The following is a 19264-nucleotide window of genomic DNA, read 5'->3' as shown; positions in this document are numbered from 1 at the left end:
CTGGTTGACTTAAGTCGGGCCTCCTTTGGCCCGGGGATTGCAAGCAGGTTTTGAGAACTCGATCTCAGCACTCTCTGAGGAACATGTGGGGAGAGACGGTCCCTAAGGTAGGCAGGTCCTAGGCCATATAGGGCGTTAAAGGTAATAACCAGCACCTTGTACCGAACTTGGTATGTTATTGGCAGCCAGTGCAGTCCCCGGAGCCCCGGCTGGATGTGCTCCCATCTAGGAAGCCCTAATAGCAGCCAAGCAGCGGCATTCTGCACTAGCTGCAACTTCCGGGTTCGGCACAGGGGCAGCCCCATGTAGAGGGCATTACAGTAGTCCAACCTTGAGGTGACCGTTGCGTGGATCACCGTTGCCAGATCGTCATGCTCCAGGAAAGGGGCCAACTGCCTCGCCCACCTAAGATGAAAGAATGCAGACTTGGCAGTGGCTGCTATTTGAGCCTCCATTGTCAAGGAAGGCTCCAATAGTACCCCCAAGCTCCTGACCTTGTGTGCCATTGTCAGTGGCGCACCGTCAAAGGCTGGTAAGGGGATTTCCCTTCCCGGGCCACGACAACCCAGGCAAAGGACCTCTGTCTTGGCTGGGTTTAGCTTCAATCCACTCAGTCTGAGCCATTTAGCCATGGCTTGCAACGCCAGGTGCAAGTTTTCTAGGACACAGGCAGGATGGCCATCCATAAGTAGATAGAGCTGGGTGTCATCAGCATACTGATGGCAACCCAACCCATACCTTTGGGCAATCTGGGCAAGGGGGCGCATATAGATGTTGAACAACATCGGGGAGAGCACCACCCCCTGAGGAACCCCGCAATCAAGCGTGTGTCTCTGGGACAGTTCACCCCCAATCACCACCCTTTGTCCCCGACCTTCAAGGAAAGAGGAAAGCCATTGTAAGGCCAGCCCCTGAATCCCCGCGTCAGTGAGATGGCAAGTCAGCAACCGATGGTCGACCATATCGAACGCTGCCGATAGGTCTAACAACACCAGTACCGCCGAGCCACCTCGATCCAGATGCCACTGAAGATCATCCACCAGGGCAATCAGCACTGTCTCCGTCCCATGACCCGGGCAAAAGCCAGACTGATGGGGGTCAAGAATGGAAGCATCCTTCAGGAAACTCTGTAGCTGCAACGCCACTGCCCTCTCAATGAGTTTACCCAAAAAGGGCAAATTCGAGACCGGCCGGTAGTGTGCCAATTCGGCCAGATCTAATGTTGATTTTTTTCAAGAGAGGGCGGACCACCGCCTCTTTGAGGGGCACTGGAAAATGCCCTTCCATCAGGGATCTATTTATGATATCCCGTACAGGATATCTAAGCTCCCTCTGGCAGGTTTAAATAAGCCAGGAGGGGCACGGGTCCAGATTACAAGTTGTAGGGTGTGCAGATAGGAGGATCCTGTCAACTTCCTGCAGGCTGAGAGCACCGAAACCATCCAGAATATAATCCGAAGACAGGCACGAGGCCTCGGGTTCACATACTGTCTCCAATATGGCAGGGCAGTTGCGGCGGAGCAATGTGATCTTATCTGCAAAAAAATTCGCAAAAGCCTCACAGCCGATCTCCAATTCCTTAGAATTTGGTCTGCCTTGGGGCAGCGTTGTAAGAGTCTGAATTGTATTGAACAATTGTGCCGGGCGCGAAATTGCAGATGCAATCGTAGCCGCAAAGTATGTCTTCTTTGTGGCTTTGACTGCCATCTCATAGGACCTCATAAATTCTCTATAAGGTGTTCTAGTCGTTTCATCTCGAGTACGCAGCCATTGCCTCTCTAGTCGTCTGAGCCCTTGCTTTAATTGCCGCAACTCCTGGTTATACCAAGGTGTTGGCTTTGGACGAGGGTGCAGAGGACGCCTAGGTGTGATCTCATCGATTGCTCTGGAGAGTCTATCATTCCAAGACTCCACCAGATCATCTAAAGAGTTGCCAGGAGGCCAGGGGTCCTGTAGAGCCGTCAGTTCCGGATCCATCAGGCTCCGCGGGCGAGCTAAAATACACTCGCTGCCTAACCAGGCTTGGGGTGGGACATCCACACGAGCTTTGAAACTTGAAGATTATTTAGCCAATAGGCACCGCCAATTCTGCTGTGATTTTGGTGCCACTATTTTGATTTTTTTTAAATAGCCTCTGCAGGCCCTCAAGATTCTCCATAGGGAAAAATGGATCCAAATAATACAGAAATCCTAAAGGAAAAAATGGATCCAAATATCAAACCAGTATTTGGGACCCACATAACCAGGAATCAGGGCCGGATCTAGGGAGGGGCAGAGGGGGCACTTGCCCTGGGTGCCGCCAGAGAAGGGGAGCCAAATTGGGTATGGAGTCCATTCTATTCTATGGGCCCATAAGATAGAATGGGCCCACAAGGGGGCATCATTTTTTTAATTCCACCCCCCTCAAAAAACATGAAGATCCAGTCCTGCCAGAAATAACAATACTTTTTCACTCCTGATACCTGCATCCAAAAACCACTGTGGGGGGGGAGAGGGGTTCATGCTGCACATCCCTAGTTGGACCACTACAGAGGACTTTGCAGAGGAAGCCAATGGCAAACTACCTCTGCTTCTCATCTGCCTTGAAAGCCCTTGCTGGAGTCACCTTAAGTCAGCTGCAACCTGGCAGCAAGTACATACATACATATTGTGGTCTTAACTCTCACCCCACTTCAGTTTTGCTTCTCTGCAGGCTGCTTCCAGTGTAATGACAGCACAGGAAGTAGACCAACAGCAGGCTACCTTTATAGCCCAAGAACTTAAAAAATACACAGCCTCTACCACAAATATGCAGCTGTTATGGCAAACAAGGCTGTACTTAGCCAGGCAGTGCAAATGTTGGGGATAGATCTATTTTGCGAACATGGGACTAAAAGACTAAAATATTTAGAGATGTACACACTTGGGAATGTGATGGAAACAGACAAGAGTAATATCTTCATAATGCTTGGCTCTAAAGTTCCTTTGTGAACAAGGTTGTAGTAGGACATCACTGGGAGAGTTTACACTTAAACTTTCACTCTCAGAGCTACCACAGTACAAATTCAAAATTTAAATAACTGTTGTTCTAAAGAGGGGATTTCTCTCCCCCCCCCCCCCCCCAGAATCCTATTTACTCCCACCATGCCCTGCTGCTTCCCAGCTCTGATCTGAGCTCATCCTTGCTTATCTACACTCCTGCTTTTGGAATGGAGCAAGGGAGCTGCTATGCCAAGCAAAACAGCCTGACATGCTGCCATTTAGTATAAACACTGGAAGTTACCTAGCCCGAAGTAGGCAACTGATGCCTGTTTCCCAGGGACAAAGGATCAGCATCTATAACAGTTTACAAATTATTACTTAATCCAAGAAAATGGACTGTCTCAGTTGTTCTATGTGCAGTTCCAGAAAAATGCTTTTTGAGAGCCACTGGAATAGTTAAGATAATTATGCAGAAATTTAAATCTCAGTTTAGCCATAAACTCCTCTACTTCTTAACCCCAGCCCTCTAGGGATAATAATATTGGTCCAACTTACAGGGTTGTTGTAATGATTAATGATATATATGAAGCACTTTGAACATTCAGGATATATTGAAAATATGAACAATAAGCCCCATTATTATTCCAATACTGTACAAAATATATATGCTTCAGTCATTCATATAACTGCACTAATCAAAGGCCATGACAAGTACAAACATAAAATGTGAAAATTCACCTATATAAACTGGCAATATTCAAGTACAACCATAATTATTATTATTCAAACTGCATTTTTTAACCCTTCTGAGATAGAAACGCTGAAGAAGAAACAATTTCTCTATCAATATATGTGGCAGGAGAGACTTGGGGCTTCAAGGTGCTTTAGAAATATAATATTTTTATTAAATAAATGAAATGTAGGCTCCTGTAAAATGAATGAACCACCCCATCACTAACTGAAAACACAAATGACTCACACACAGTTACATATATGTCTGCATACACATATCTGACAACATTTCAAGACAGGGAACATATCTACTATTCATAAGTATAAACCTCTGATCCAGGAAGAGCAAAAGACAAACACTGGATCTTGTTTAACCATTCCATGCTCATTTTGACTCCCACAGAGACACAGGAATGAAAAAGAACAGGAACAGGAGGACTGTCAGATCAGCTGTCTGGAAGGGAATTGTTCAGGCCTCATTCCACAGGGGAAAAGCAGGCATTCAAAGCTCGAACTACAATTTTCCTGGCTGGCTAGATGCTCATTTGAGCCAAGGAAGCAACAGCACCTGCTTTGAGTGCCTGATTTCAGACAGTACCAGGCAATTGTGAAATAGGGAATACGCTGGATTCTGCCCAAATTCCTGCCCTGTGTTATCCACACAGACTCTAAATCTATTTCTAGATTTCACCTTTCTGAGGACCTCTTAGTCCCTGGACAGGCAGACAAACTAAGGTTCCAATGTATCAAACCTTTGTTTACATCTTAAACAGTTCTGTGTCCCATTGCCAAAAAAGCAGCATCACGTTTCATACAGTCACTAAGCCCCTTGACTGCAAGACTGCACAGGCCAAGGAAGAGGGAAAGAGCAGGGGACGACAAGCTTCCCTCTCTATGATCCCCTGAGATCAGAGTTCAGGCAGGCAGTGAGTGTCATACCTGTATTTATGCATAAAGAATTCCAAGATCCAGAGCTGTCATATCTGCATCCTTCCACTGCATGTAGAAACAGGGGAGGAGGAAAAGGGAGGGGAGGAGCAACTAGCTTTAACTGGATTTTACCGGTAGCAGCTCCATCACAATTCAATCTGTCAAGGACTGTACCAAGAAATATGCTTCTCCAAGATTTAGACAAAAAAAAAACGGGGGGGGGGGAGAGAAAAAAAATCTCCACACCCAGAAATGTAATCACTTCCATACTGAACAGCTTAGGCTAAAAAACAAACTTGCATACATGTGAAAACAGGCCACTGCATGCACAAAAACATGGGCCTGAAAGGGGGGCGGGGGAAATGTAGTGTGAAAGGGGGTTAAATATGCAAAATGCATGGGAGGACTGGAGACAAATCACCTGGACTAAAATACCCAGGGAAAAAATAAGAGAAAAAGGTCTGAGGAGAATTATTCCTTTATGGTTCCCTTGAAAATCTATATAATGAAGGTGCTGTGAGTGTAATTACTCTCGCTTGTTTGGCATGGCAGGGCATCATGCTGCCACGGGGCCAATTTCCTCTCTTCTTCTCCCAATTAGCATGCCAAGTAGTCCAAACAGCTCACTGGGTACTGATTGGAGCAGAGGAATAGCAGCCAAATACCCCTTTACCCAATCAGAAGGCAGCAAATGTTCTGCTACAAGGCTGCAGCTTCCTTCATTTTATGTCCTTCCATTGCTATCATTCTCTCCTCTCCTCAGGAGACTCTAAAGGGAGTGATAAAAACTGCAAGCCCTCCCTTCCCCTCCCCTGCTTGGTCTCATTCACAGCTCATGGCAGTCCTGCCTTCCCCTGGGGACCCACTAATGAAGACGGCCAACGTTAATCTCTCCCCCCCCTCCCTGATGGGTCGATTTATACTTCCAGAGAGAGCCCTGGCTTCCAGCCAGAGGGCTCAACACATTCTTCTTATTCTGAGGAAGAGGCGCGCTCCTGCTCTCTCTCTCACTCACACAGTCACACACACACTCCAAATATACCCTGAGCCTGTAGATTTAGGAAAACACCAGCCGAAAGTAACATTAGAAAGCCAGAGAGGCGTTGAATAAGACCTTTGCATTTTGATAGCACTTCCTTTATACCAAAGAGCTTTAGAGCCAGAAAACAGCATTCAGGGATCCCTGGGTTACAGTGAGACAGCAGTTCTGTGCCACCCACATGACAGATGGGAGGGGGGGGTAGAAGATCTAGGAGGTAAACATCAAAGAGAATTTTAGACAGGAAAGAGACGTGATCCCAACAGAACCCTAGCCAGGACAAAGGACTATAACAATACGTCTTACTCTCCAGTGCACACCCCAGGTCATTGTTAATTCTGATTTGTTACCGCTTTGCACACTTTAACCATTCTTTTGTGCATAAAATCAGGGTGGCAGGAGATAGGTTTTCGCGTTTCTATAGGATTACTGATGATAGACAATTGCTAGTAAAGAACCATGGGAATGTAGTTGTTCCAAATTGATTACTCTGGAGTAAAAGGGAGTAATTTTTCAACTTGACAGGTTGGTAGTAACACAGAGAAGAGAAGCTGCAAAGTATTCTGATGACAAAGCATACAAACAATGTTTGAATTAACTAGCATGTTTATTTTTATTAAGAAATTAAACCCAGTTAAAAGATACATAAAGGATGAATGCTACAGTTTACTATTCCAAGGCATAACAGAAACATATGAACATATGAACATATGAAGCTGCCTTATACTGAATCAGACCCTTGGTCCATCAAAGTCAGTATTGTCTTCTCAGACTGGCAGCGGCTCTCCAGGGTCTAAAGCTGAGGTTTTTCACACCTTTTTGCCTGGACCCTTTTTTGGAGATGCCAGGGATTGAACCTGGGACCTTCTGCTTCCCAAGCAGATGCTCTACCACTGAGCCACCATCCCTAATAATTTTATTAGTAAACATTATTGAACTCTGCATAGTAAGTTAACTTTATTAAAATGTTTCAAACATTCTGATACTAAGCAATGACTGAAGGTAAATTTGACTTTTTCCAGGTGCCATAATGCATTATTGCATTGCATGTTTACCCAATAGAAAATTTAACTCTGCAATCCTAAAGTGTAATTCCCATATTCCACTTAAAAGTTTTTCAGTCTCACATCAGCTGTTGGTATGCATGCATAAGAAACACTTTGAAATGCATTTGTGTCAAGTTTCACAAAAAAGGTTGATTTACAGGAACAATTTAGCTTTCCTGCCCTTTACAATGCATCTGTGAGTTTGGGGAAACTGTCTGGAACTTGAAAGTAAACCACTGGGAATTAAGACTGCTCCGTACATTATATTTGTAGGTACACCTTATTTTTAAGAATATACTTGTAGCACTCATGTTGCCAGCTGACCTTGTGTGAAATACAGGATATTCTGTTTCACAACAGGAAGGTGAATTTAATGATCCCCTTGCTATTTCCCAACTCTGAATGAAAAGTTATCCACTTACCATCAAGAAAATGTGGGAAAGATTGCTCACTTCTTAAATGTAATCTAAAGTATCATAATAAAGTTTGTCATGATCTATTTTGTACTATATTGTGGTTGTTCTTGCTTCACCACTAGTTATTACCTCATCTATTGCCGTGGAATGTAGATATTAGCTCACTCTCGCCATCCATTATGGCAACATTTTGTTATTAATTCCTGGTTCAAACTTCTTGATTGAAGTAGATGGTTTGTTTTGTTTTTGCTGTGTTAAATGTTGACTTATATTGATACTGCTTGCACTGGTTTCCAAATATAAAATATTTCCCTGTAATTTTCTCTCTCTTTAAAATACAGCTTTACTGAGGGAAGACTTTTGACTGCTAGCACAAGGGTGAAGGAGGGAGGCACCAGAGCTTTTTTTGTCGAAAAAGCCCAACAGGAACTCATTTGCATATTAGGCCACACCCCCTGACATCACTATTGTTTTATATAGGGTTTTTCTGTAGAAAAGCCCAGCAGGAACTCATTAGCATACTAGGCCACATCCCCTGGCACCAAGCCAGCCAGAACTGCGTTCTTGTGTGTTCCTGCTCAACAAAAGCCCTGGTTAACACACAGTTGCAGGCTAACCCTGCAAAGTGAAAAAATGCATAAAAACACTAAATGGCAACTCTACACAATGAAAATAAGATGAACGGTATGTACATACCCACTTCACCCAGTCTCCATCACACAACATCCCTATAAACACCAGTTCTGAAATATTAGAGAGGTTAGAGTGCTGGACCAGGATCTGGGAAGCCCAGGTTCAAATCCTCACTCTGCTATGGAAACTTGCTGGGTGACCTTGGACAAGTCACAGGCTTTCAGCCTAACCTATCTCTCATGGTTGTTGTGAGAATAAAATGGATCAGAAGAGAACAATGGAAGCCACTTTAGATTCCTCCTGGGAAGAAAGATCAGGTGCAAAAGAAATAAATAGAAATAAGGGTTTTTAAAATAAAATCATTAATGCACCAAAAAGACAAAAAAAAATTATCCAGGAAAACTGCAAGTACTTTAATCACCACATGAAAACAGATAATTGTAATTGCAGAATCTGAAAAATCATGCATAAAAAGCAAGACAGACAAGATGTTCCTAAAAAGACAATTCCAGGCATGGAACTATGTAATTTATGGCAATACTTTCCTCACTCAGTATCATTAGTTATTAATTAGTACTACATGTGATCATGCAACCATTCTGAAAACATGAGGAAAACACAGCATATCACAGACACCACTCCTCTGATTCACTGCATATGAGGACATCTGGTTGAGGGGAGATCAGAAATTTTTACTGATGACCAAAAAAATCATAGCACAGAAAGCCCTATCATTTGGTAAGATGGTTGTATGTATTCAGTCTCCAATATCTTGTTTTGTGATCATAGGTAGGCAGCCCTCAGGCAGTGTGTCATAATCTAGGCTATGCACCACAACTTCAGTTCATCTTCCCACCCACACTACTTTATAGCCAGCTTCAAAGGGAAGAAGTACATTCACAAGGAAACCATAATGGAACCATTTCCCCAGCAGTGGAACAGCAAAGAAAACACACATCCTTGGCCTCCTCAGTTGCAGTTGCCCACTAGACAGTATCTCTTGCCCACTAATCTGCCTCTCCCTGCATCACCACAGATGCTGTCTTCCTCTTGCCTATCTGCCATTCAACACTACCTACCCTGTTCAGCTGCTTTCCTCCCTCAGCTCATCAGTGCCACTATCCAGCACTGTAAGGCAAATGTGGGGGCGGGAGGGGGGAGAGACAAATGAGAAACATTGGAGGAGGAGAAGAGGAAAGGTCAATTTCTTTATCAAATAATACATTGGTGATAGAACTAGTGAAAATGCAGCGTTAAAATTAATCTGGGATGTTTTGGTTCCATAAAGTATGAGAAATCCTTTTTGACCCAGACAGTATGTTAGTCTTTTACCCAGGGCTTTTTTTATATAGAAAAAGCCCAGCAGGAACTCAGTTGTATATTAGTTCACACCCCCTGACATCATTCTTTCACACAGGGCTTTTCTGTAGAAAAAGCCCAGCAGGAACTCATTTGCACATTAGGCCACACCCCTAACACCAATCCAGCTGGAACTGCATTCCTGCGCAAAAAAAGCCCTGCTTTTACCACATGGTTGGCACTGTTTCCCATTGCTTTGTGTGTCTCCCTCCACATTCCAGAATAGCCAGTGATAACAAAATGACTGTGCTAGCAGGGTCAGTAAATAAACTGTTAGTGTAGAGCCACAGGGGAGCACAAAATAGAGGCTTTATTCCTGCCAGACTTCTACAATGCCTTGTTGCTGTCACCCGTCCACAAAACAAAGTAAGTTGCAGGGTTCCAGGTGGAGAAAATAGGCTTACCTTACTTCATCATGTTTAGCATTTCTTGTTAAGTGCTGCCATTTTTGTTCTGTCTGGCCTGCAAGACCCAAAAGGTTAAGCTTTCAGACAGAGACAATCGCTGCTCTGAAATGTGTATGGGGAGCCACTCACAACTAGCCCTTTGATCATTATTCTATTTAGTTTGCCCTTTCCTGATACATATCACACTGCAAGAATTTTATGGATTTCACTTGTCCCCTTTCCCGATTCCCATTAGAGATTTGTATATTAAACTGTTTGTTCTTACTGGAAAAGTAATCAAAATAGGATTAGCTTCCAAAAGAAGCCTGATTATTGATATTACTAGCTAGAACTGGAAGAAATAATTTTGTTCATCAGAAAGTTGTTATTTAATTGTATTTATTTACATTTTATGCATCATTTCCATCTGATCTGGATCCCAAAGGTGGTGCACATAAAATATTAAAACAATTTTAAATAACATTAAAATTATAAAATAATTCAATAAAAACACAAGAAGTTCCAATTGTTTTTCCTAGAAGGCAGAATACCTTGTGTAACACTGGTTTGGATTCCAGTTTGTCTCATTTCATCTACTGTGACATAGGAAGATACTTGCTCTGCATTCTTTTAAAAAGGAACAAAGCTATATAACCTCTTGGCCTCCTGGCCAACCTCACATCTCCTCAAAATCAAGACAAGCAAACTTCTATGTACATTCTCCTGGGTATCAGTGACCTGACCACATCTGTTCTAAGTTGCAAACCCTTTTTACTTCTAGCCTCTGAAAACCCACACAGCAGTGTTTCCCCAGATCCTAAAACCCCTTGTGGTGCACAATTTTTAAAAGGATTACTTTCAAAGAAACATAATCCACAAAACTGACCAGTTCACGTCAGAGACTTGCTAGACAAGACTTTTTAAAAATGAGAAATAACAGAACTCAGGCCTCCTTACTTTAAATTAAGTAATTTTCTCTCCCTCACCCATTATTTTTATCACCTTCTTCCACTCCACTCACTTTGAGTACCATCCATATTTTCCATGGGTGATTTCTGTCTAATGCTAATAACTCAACTGATATTTGTAAACTGAGGTACTGATACCAATGTGGCATTAAGATGGAAAGAACAGACTATGTCTCATCCCTTTCTAAAACCATTCATTAGGAAACATGATGTAAAACAGTGCCTTTTCTTCCAAAAACAGATTTGAAGAAACAGGTATTGCCAGTCATCCCCAATCTTATCTGCATCAATGAGAATCCTTAATGAGTTCCAGATTTTGCCTGATGAGTGGAGAAAGACTGCATCTGCCTAAGAAACTTCTTCCTTTCCCCCTTCCCAAAACATTCTCCCGAAACAAAGGATCCACCACCCAATAGTCTGAGAATCATGATGATAAACCACACCAGCTTTTTTTAAAAGAGTACTAGCATCAACAGAATAAGACAGGGTTTTACAACAAATCCAAATATAACTTTACCATAAGCCTCCTGCCATAACATTGCATTTTATACCTCTAGCAAAATCAAGGTTTTGATTAAGTTAGAATGCTATTTTGTTGTTATTTTCCACATATGTCAGATTTTATGTCACCTCTCTTTTTTAAAATAAACCTCTTATTTTGTTTAAAATCATACACTTTGGCCAGGGCTACTCAAATCTTCTGGCCTCCTATAGCTATTATTCTTTAGGCGTGTGAACAGTGAAGTTGTTATGCCTCTTATTAAATATAAGAAAAGCATGCACAACTCTCATATCAGTTTGACTCTTATTTGTTGCAACTTGGTATTTTCACCTACATGGGCTGGGATGACCAAATGCAGAGATAAAAGACACTTCACCATATCAATAATTACTGTGAGAAACTGGCTATAATCAGGACCAAAGAATGGAAAACAGGCTTCAAAGCATGAAGATCAGAAGCTGAAGGATTAGGAAAGTTACAAGAAGTACAGTATGGAGAAAATGTATAACCATAGCAACTGAAAAGAAAGATCATTTTAGCAAAACAAATTTCTATGCATAAAATTCATTTGGAAGGTACACCCACTTCTCAAAAAGGTAGACTCTCAAATTTCAACCTTGACAATAATTTATCAAGTAATTTCTTAAAAATTTCAGGATCTGTGCAGCATTTAGAAAACTCTTACAAACTACCAGTTCTCCTACAATTTTCTACCAAAGTTCCTTATTTTCACAATGTGTCATGCCCAAAATACAAAAGTAGCTACATAACATTTTGAACAGGACCAATTTCAGCACTCAAGAAGAAGAAAAAGAAGACTGCAGATTTATACCCCGCTCTTCTTTCTGAATCAGAGACTCAGAGCGGCTTACAATCTCCTATATCTTCTCCCCCCACAACAGACACCCTGTGAGGTGGGTAGGACTGAGAGGGCTCTCACAGAAGCTGCCCTTTCAAGGACAACTCCTGAGATAGCTATGGCTAACCCAAGGCCATTCCACAGGTACAAATGGAGGATTGGGGAATCAAACCCGGTTCTCCCAGATAAAAGTCCGCACACCTAACCACTACACCAAACTGGCTCGCACTGTTGACCAATTCTTCACTGCCTGGCATTAGCCTCAGTAAGATTATGTTCAGTGCCCAGGGGCACTTGGGGCTATTTCACATCTTGTTTGATGTTGTTTCTTGAAGGTCTTGGGCATGTTCAGTCACGAAGCAAGCTACACCAACATAAGTGCTATCCTAAGCATAGTTGTACTTCTAAGCTCATTGATTTTAACGGACTTAGAAGAGTGTAACTCTGCTTTGGATTGCATTGTAAATGTGGTGATGAGGGGTGACTGCAGTGGCTAACCAGGCTTCTAATCTTCACAAGCTTAGCACACAGCTCTTTTGCAGAGTTCCCAACCATGCGGAAGAAGCTTTCAGCTCTCTTCAAATCTTATGCTTAATGCTGGGCTCTAGAGCATGGTGAGCCCTGCTACCCAACCTCAATCCTGTTCACTCTCCCCAAACTTTCAATGAACCCTGTTTGGCATCTCAATAGGACTCTTGTTGGGAATTATGGTTGAATCTGGTCATGCCTCTTTGCATTATCCTCTCTCATACTACTGTGGTGTTTTTCACAAAGACTCAGGCTTGTATAGTTTCCCCATTGTTCCTGCAGCTGCCAGCAGTAATAAGGATTCCACATGGCAGGTCTTCCTGTAGTTTCTTGGCCCCAGTCCCCCTTCAGCATCAATCCATTCCCATACCATGTTACCACTACAACTATGTTACAGTCTGTATCAGGTTCTATAAATTCCCAGCTTTCTTCTTTGTTTTAAGTCTCTCGCATCTTTCATTGCAGGGATATTAGGGGAAAGGCTATCTCTGCGACAGAAAGGTCTAAAGACTTACTTTTTATTAATGAAAACTGAGAATCCAGAGAACCTGATACCAATATTGTTATACTGATATAAGAATATCCAACTGATTTTTTAAAAGCCCTTTGGTGGGGATGGGGAATTGCCACGGGGCAACAGGAGCAGAGAAAGTAGCTGCTGTATGGATGGAACCAGGAAAAATCTGAACTTTCTCACCCACATGGCAGCCTTTGCTCTGATCTTTCCCAAAACTCACAGCAGCACAGCAGGTTTGGGAAATCCCCAGGAGGTGTAAAAATGCACCATGATGCTGTAGGGAAGTGGGGTGATGGATGAAGCAAGTGGAAACCACTTTTCAACAGCAGCAATCATGAGCCAAATAACACAAGTAGAAACAGCCTGCCTGTGTGTGTGCATAACAGATTCTAAACACCACCCACTCCTGAATATTCAAGATCACGATCATACTGTTTTTTCTTCTACATTAATGTTTACTGTTACTGTGCTAGTGTTTTGTGATCCTTGATTTTTGTTTTAAGATTTGGACTCTGAAACATGTAGAAAATTTTCCTTAATATTTTTTTACTAAGTCTCATTATACTGATTCAGAAACTGTTTGGTGCCACTCTGCAAGGATGCTTCCACCTTCTACGGCTGGCAGTCATTTCTATAAATAAGATCATGTAGGTGTATGCTGCCAATCCAGAACCACATTCCAAATGGACTGACATTAGGAAAAATGACATGACAATTCTGCACTTCAGGAAATGAAACCATGTGGTTCAGAGCAGACAGTGAGGCAGCATACAACACAGAGTATAGCATGTTGTCATGGCATCCACAACATTTTCACTAAAGCAGCAAAAGGTTACTGACAGTCCACACAGTTCCAACAACTGATCAAAAAGTAGTTCAAAAGAGGCTCTAAATTTGCAGTAAAAAGCAGGGCAGTTTTAAGGAAAAGTCAAAACACATAAGAAATGCAATAATAATTCCAGCTCAGCAAGTATGCTTGTATCTATTCCAGGTTTATAATTTCCCTAATCTATCCTGTCCTCTCTTTCAGTCTCGGAATAAACTCTTGACCATATTTTTTAAAAAAGCATGACACACTATACATATAAAGCAAAAATTGTTTAGAGGTTCATGACTTCTTCTATTACAATGAAAAAGACTGATCTTAAGCCATACAAGGACACACTGTGCAACATTCTATGTATTTTTTTTTAAAAAAATCTGACTCTCTTGCTTTCAGTTTGAAAACCCAGCTCTTCAATTCCATTAGCTTTGAGAAGCAGGTGCCTCAACTGGCTGATTTGGCAGCAGCCACTCAGAGATGCTGGATGCAACTTACTGACTGTAGTTTCCTGCACTCCTCAATGATGGAGGACTGTTAGATTAGCAAACCTTGTTGCCACCTCAGTTAGGCATCTCCAGATCACCAAGAGATGCATGGCAGCTGACCTTTCCCATTTACCTGTGCTTACCTGTCATTATGCAGGAGTTATAACAACAAGGTCAGCAGACCCTAGCAATGGCTCTGTCTTAAGCTTTTTGATAAAAGATTCCACATGAATCTTTATATTGGTTCTCAGGAATCATTCCAGGGCTTTTTCATTAAATTCAGCCAGAATCAGCAGCTCAGATTTGACAGGCAGCCCAAAGGACAGAAGCCAGCATACAAAGTGCTATGCTTAGGAGTTATTATATGAGTGGTAGAGTTTGATATATTTGGGGGGAGGGGTTCCAGCCCCCCAAGGAGTTGCTATAGAAGCTGTAGAGCATGAGGCTTTGAAAAGCTGATCTACAAGGTTGGGAGAGGGAATGGTTGTTGTATATGTGCCTTACTGCAAAAAGCAGCTTTTAGAGGCAGCATGTTTGTTTCAAATATTTTGTTCTCTGCTTCCTTCCATTGCAAATTTAGGTCTCAGCTAAAAGCATTTAACTGAAGAGCAAGTAAAATGGTGACTTCAGAAAAGACTGAATGATGCTAAACTAAGAGAAGAATTTTAATTTCCACTGGCTTTAAATCTCCTGCCTTCATATTTGCTCTGCTGTTTAATATGCATGACTAATAAATATTTACAATAAAGGAGTCTTAAGATTTCTGCATCCCCAGCTTTCAATTAAGACTAACGGCCACTTCACACACTATACTGTGACAAGCATGCATTGATCACCATGTATAAATGCAGCAGGGAACTCTAGACAGTCTCAGCATATTTTCACACGTTCCTGTAATATGTATGAGTTAGAAAACCAGCTTCTGATGCTCACATTTGTACATACTAAGTACAACATATGAAGTGGCCATTAAATCTCACATATATATGATAATTCATCCTAGTGATAGTCCAGAAAAGTTGAGAAAAGGCAACTCTCACCTCATAAGGCAACATTCCCACCCCCATTCCACAAAAGGATTATTTCATACCTTTATCCTCTGTGAAGAAGTGCAAAGTTTTTTGTGAACCATTGTCAAAATAGAACCAGAGAAAATACTAAAGAGAGGAAGACACAGAGAGATGAAAATAATTAATTGGTTTGTATATATATACAACTAAGCACGAACAAAAACACAAGTTCATTTCTTATATTTATATCCAACCTTTCAGCTATGAAGCTTCTTTGGTGACCTTGGCCTATCCTTTCTATAACCCCCCTCAGAGCGTTGTTTTGAAAATAAAAAGTGGCAAAACTCTCATCTGTCACACAGAACTCTGCACAGGAACCAAAAAGGCAGATGACTGAACAGATGGACCCAGGTTCAAATACCAACTCTATAGATGACTTGGGAGAAGTCACCGTCATTCAGTTTTGCCTACCTCATAGAGCTGAGTTGGGGGTAAATGTGATTAAAAATTAGGAAGAACATGTGAGTTACAAACAGTGAATAAAAATTCATCATGAAATCAAACCCAAATCAGATATACAACAAAATGCATAATAAGCTACAAAGAAAGAGACGTTCTTCAGTTAAGATAAACAAATGCTCCTCACCTACAGAGCTTCACCAGAGGCAGTAGAGAACACTGTATAGAACAGGAGAGGCCAAACCACAGCTCAGGAGCCAGATGTGGCTCTTTCACACATATTGTACAGCTCCCAGAGTTTGAGAAGGAACTTAATGTAGACTTACTCTTAAGAAAGTGTGTGTAACATTGGGACCTCAGCCTCTGAGTGCTGACCCATAGGTATGTGACTATTTCTGTTGTGTGTGAAATGGGGAAGGAGGGGGGAAATAGGCAGGGTTTCAGGTTCTTCTCCTCCACCATAGAGGTCACCTGGAGACCTAGAGCAGGGAGAAAGGGGGCAAGAAATGAGGGAGAAAAGTGAGCATGTAGGGGAGGAAAGCCTCTGGTACGCTACTAAAACCAGCTGGACACGTGCTTGGAATTCCCACTCTTTCCTGCTGGACAGATAGTAGGCTTGCCAAGCCCCAGGTCCCAGCGGGGGTTCTCCCACTTTTCCAGGCTCCTTCCTGCCCCCAGTCAGCTGACTGGTGGGCAAGCTCTGCCCTCACAGCCTCCATGTGCCTTCAAACCTCAAAAGGGTTAGAAGACTTGGGAAGGGCTTGGGGGGGGGGGGGTTGGGGAAGGTGTGTGTGCCTTTAAAACGTTGAAGCTAGGCTGAATGGGGGTGGGGTGAGCCTGCAGAACAACAGGGCTGTTGGGAGGAAGTCCCCTCCATTTGTTTTCCAGCCCCTCCAGAACTTGTTTGCACAGTAAAATAGACCCCCTGGTTTCCCAGTGTTACTCTGACAAACTGGGTTGAGTGTACAGCATTCACCTTTTCTGGTGAGTAAATTGCCCCAATGAGGCCACAAAGTGTGTTTTCAAACTGTTTTTATTTTGGCTGCTCTGTGTGTGTGTGTGAGAGAGAGAGAGAGAGAGAATGAATGAATGAATGAATGAATGAATGAATGAATGAATGAATGAATGAATGAATGAATGAAAACCAGCTGCTGGGAGATGAGGAAATGTATTCAGGAGAAATGCACTGCTGTATTTTCATTTATTTTTGGGAATGGAAAAGACTCCTGGCTCCACCCCCCAGAGTCTCCTATCCCCACCCTCAAAGTCCCCAGGTATTTGTATTTTCTGTTTTAAACTTGGCAACCCTAATGGACAGAATGACCCAAATGCAGCCGCCACCAAGAAAGGCACCAAGATTGAGAGTGGTGACTGATTGAAGAAATATAAGGGAAGTACCAGTTGTAGCCCTTGGCTCATCGAGCAGTGACAGGACTGGGGAGAGGGTGACAACTGCCCTCACCCCTCCCCTGTGAACTGCACCAGGATGGCCAATGGCAGGCCCTGCAGCCTGGCTGAGTGAGCTGTGGCACTGATAGAAAAGGCTTGCTTCCCTTCCTTGGCTGGCCAGCTGGTGCAGGCCTGGTAGTTGGGGGTTGGAGCCAGCCAAGTGCTGCTGTCCCCTGACAGATTTGCAGGGCTGCTGAGCATTGTGGAATTGCTGCTTCCTCCTCCTGCAATGGGCTTTAGAAGTAAGCAGGTTCCAGGCAGCTGCATAAGTGGAGGTGAAGTTGGGTGTCCCTTGGTTCACCTGTGATAAAACTTCACACCTTCACTCAGGTGCCTCCCCCATTAGGCTGTCCCACTGGAAGGAGGAATGGAATTAAAGAGGGTGGTGCAGGGTTTCCCCTTGGTTTCATAACTCTTGTAGGAGCTGTATTTACTAACCTTGGTGTCAAGGCAAAGAGACATGCATAATGATGCAAACTGTGGTCAGTGATTATATGGTAAATATGTTTTCTTCTCCCGCTGATGCCAAATAATAATTCCCTAACCTTTACCTATGCTGGGTCTTATGGGGACTGTTATTCCCAGCTTTTGTTTTTTTAAAAAGCCTCCTTCTAGCATGGTCATATTGTAATGTACATGCATGTATATTTTATCTTTCTGTGCAGAGTTTTAATAAAAATCTATGTGTGATATTTGTTCATGTCTTCTGGCTCTCAAACATTTGATGTTTATTCTATGTGGCTCTTATGTTAAGCAAGTTTGGCTGGTGTAGAGCATGATTAGGTTCAGCGATGGAGGTGCACAGCCCACTACATAGGAACTGCTTATGCTGGATAGCATACAAGTTCTACCAGACCAGCACACCAACAACAGCAGTCAGATCATCTGTGAAGTTTAAAAGGAGAACAAGATGGTGACTACTATTTCCTAATGATTGCTCCAAATCTGTTGTTGTAAAGTATGCCCTTGAGTATGGAGACTGCATTTCATGATCACGGCTAATAATAATCAATTTACCAGCTAAACCTGGCAGGAAAAAAATATGGAAAATAATACCACCACCACCACCCCAAACAGTAGATATTCGGAAAGGGAGGGAGAGAGATGCTAGTAAATTCCTCCTCGCCTACTCCTGGCACTCACATCCTACCAGGTTTGCTCTTCCCCAAGGACAGAGCATCCTTATTTTGAGATTTTCAAGAAACCCTTAAAAACTAACTTATGACATGTCTTAAAGAGCTCAGGAAGAAAGGGGTGTTTTTTTTAAAAAAAAAAATTTGATCAATATCACTTCCCTTCCAAATTATATCTGCTTCCAGCCAACCTGTCAGTAAGTCAACAAGGGCTGACCTCTTTTGGCAGCTCTGTTTCATCAGACGGTGTGTGTAAGAGAGCGACATAGACAGATGGAGCTTGCTGCTGTTTGCATTTTCTCTCTGTCTCTCTTTGCATTCTCTGATGTGAGCTATGCAGCATTAAATTCTGCAGAAGCCAATCTGGTTGTCACTGTGCAAATTTCTCTGTGTTACTCTGTCAATGCCATGCAGACTCTGATCTGCAAATATCACCCACACAACTTTGTAGCTCTGTGTATCTTACTCTGGCATGGATCTCTTTCTAGATTACAACACATGCTGTTCTCTGAATAAATTCTCATAGCTGACATGCAAGATTCCACTGCCCTAGTCCTGAATCTATCTTGTGTTTGGTCAGCTTTCTCTCTGTAGGGTCTGTATCACAAAACCTGTTTCAAAAAGCATCCACCTGGGAACAATTTAGGCCACCAAGCTAATTCCATTTGTCACCTAAACAGCATTTTGAACTCAAGAGGCAAGAATCTACTCTACATTTGAATGCAGTGTTTTATCCAAATAAATGCAATCCATTCCCTAGCTCTTATTAAATGTGTTAACTCTGTCTTCTTTCTAGCTTTCAGTTATAATGCAAGGCACTCATTTTTCCTAGGATACACTGCAATTATTCTAGAAAAGGATATCTCCTCTACTGGCAGAAAAATCACAATCTAAGGCTGATGCTTCTCTGATTACTACAGCCTATGGAACATTCCAGAAGAGAGATTTGGAAGCCGGAATAGGGATTTCTATACTGTTACTCATTTGGCTTTCAACAGGTGCCTTATTACTGACCTGTGTGGTCCTCTC

General features: G+C 42.5%; 1 protein-coding gene across 5 annotated transcripts in view; it reads right to left on the bottom strand.

Moving 5' to 3' along the window:
• The window catches only part of TCF20 (transcription factor 20), a 350226-nt gene that overhangs the window by 247699 nt on the left and 83263 nt on the right, over positions 1 to 19264 (bottom strand). For 4 of the 5 annotated variants that reach the window (XM_060245336.1, XM_060245341.1, XM_060245342.1 and 1 more), the window contains exon 2: positions 15275 to 15341. The gene's annotated coding sequence lies outside the window, so the exon portion shown is untranslated. Of the gene's footprint in view, positions 1 to 4632; positions 4651 to 15274; positions 15342 to 19264 lie in introns of those variants that run through there. The other variant, XM_060245339.1, reaches the window with a different exon arrangement.

The sequence above is a fragment of the Heteronotia binoei genome, chromosome 8 (assembly GCF_032191835.1).
Source record: "Heteronotia binoei isolate CCM8104 ecotype False Entrance Well chromosome 8, APGP_CSIRO_Hbin_v1, whole genome shotgun sequence".
NCBI classification, from domain to species: domain Eukaryota; kingdom Metazoa; phylum Chordata; class Lepidosauria; order Squamata; family Gekkonidae; genus Heteronotia; species Heteronotia binoei.
This window is presented reverse-complemented; position numbering and strand designations above follow the sequence as displayed.